The sequence below is a fragment of the Lipotes vexillifer genome, unplaced genomic scaffold (genome assembly GCF_000442215.2).
Source record: "Lipotes vexillifer unplaced genomic scaffold, Lipotes_vexillifer_v1.1 scaffold253, whole genome shotgun sequence".
Taxonomy (NCBI): Eukaryota; Metazoa; Chordata; class Mammalia; order Artiodactyla; family Lipotidae; genus Lipotes; species Lipotes vexillifer.
The window spans coordinates 703,460-704,964 of NW_006780322.1; the positions used below are offsets into that span (position 1 = coordinate 703,460).

Consider the following 1,505-nt stretch of genomic DNA (forward strand, 5'->3'; position numbering starts at 1 on the left):
GGGTTTCGCTTCTTGCATTAAAACGGGGCTGAAATGAGCATCGCAGAGACCCGGTTCTCTAGAAAACGCGGCGCCGGAGGGTCTGAAATGGCTCGGCTCGTAGCCCCGAGGGCCCGCGGGATCGCAGGACTCAAGGGTGCCCGGGCCGCAGAGGTCTGCCCCGACGATGACCGGCCCTGAAGCCAAAACTTCTTAGGATTCGAAAAGTCCTTCAGTGCCCAACGGATTCCGTGTTCAACAATGCGACCACATTTGGCTCCATCTCCGCGTCCAGACACAGTTCTTGGGAGAAAAATGCAACCGTTTTTGCAACTCGACAACGTGCCCGCCGGGACTGACGGCTCAGGGAGAGGCGGCAAATTCCGAGAGGGTTTTGCGGAGGATTTATTCGGCCTCGCCTGACTGGGGATGCTCAGAGCTGGAGCTGGATCTCTCGCAAGGCGCCCCCGACGCTTGGCGCCCCCGGCCCTCGCACCCTAAGCCCGCGTGGGCGAGGCCAGAGGCGGGAAAGGTAGCGCGGAGGGCGTGGAGCGCCGGGTCCAAAGCCAAGGGCGTCGCCGGGAGGCCATCTCCGAGTGAGCAGAGACCACAGGTGTCAGGACCAGCTCTGCCCTCTTCTCCGAGCCCCTGTCTCTGTACTAGCCTCTTAAACGCTGGTCCCTCCACCGCCCCGGGCCCGAAGGTTCACAAACAGCCGCGACTCTCAAATTGGCCCGCGGTCGCGAGGTTTAGAGACCCAGGCCGGGGACCCAGTCCATGGAGGACCGAAGTGGTTTGCTCAATTTTAAATAATACTTCATTTTACCAGTAAACATATATTAATTGACAGGTTTCTTTCCCATAGTGGCTGACACCATAGTCTTCACCCTCCCCGCCCAATGATTTGGGCAAATCTTTGAAATCCCCTGGGCAGACAAAACTGCTCACAAAGATTCTTGCTCAAATAATTACATTATCTTATTTCGTGGGATCTGTTGGGTCAGTATCCTTTGACCAGATGGGACTGAGAAAATTGTCTTGACAAATCAGGGCCCGGGAAAGCGGCTTTCCGTGAAAACAGTTAAGCAGCTATAGCGAAAGCTTCAAGAGATCATTTTTCTTCTGTTATCTAGATAATTGTACCCAATATCCAGTTTATTTTGACTGTGTACACCCAGTTTACCCTCGGATTAGCTCCAGGAGCCAAAGCTCTAGCCACATCCTTTTCATTTGTTTTGCTAAAATCAGGGTTACCTAGCTCTGAGTCATGGAACCTCATAAGACTGAGGTCCGGTCTACACTAACAAAATAAAACCGGAAACTAAACCAATTACTGCACAAATTAAGGGCACTCCAAAAAAGAAGAAGAAGAAGAAGAAGAAAGAAAAGAAAAACTCCAACAAATTCAAAGAAGAAAACGAACTCCAACTAATGGAACTCTTTCTTTTGGGAAAGTCAGATCATTGAAACCTGTGTGTGTGTGTGTGTGTGTGAGAGAGAGAGAGAGAGAGAGAGAGAGAGAGAGA

At 51.6% G+C, this 1,505-nt stretch overlaps 1 protein-coding gene across 1 annotated transcript in view; it reads right to left on the minus strand.

Moving 5' to 3' along the window:
- The window catches only part of EMX1 (empty spiracles homeobox 1), a 16,336-nt gene that overhangs the window by 12,956 nt on the left and 1,875 nt on the right, over positions 1-1,505 (minus strand). The window lies entirely within an intron of this gene.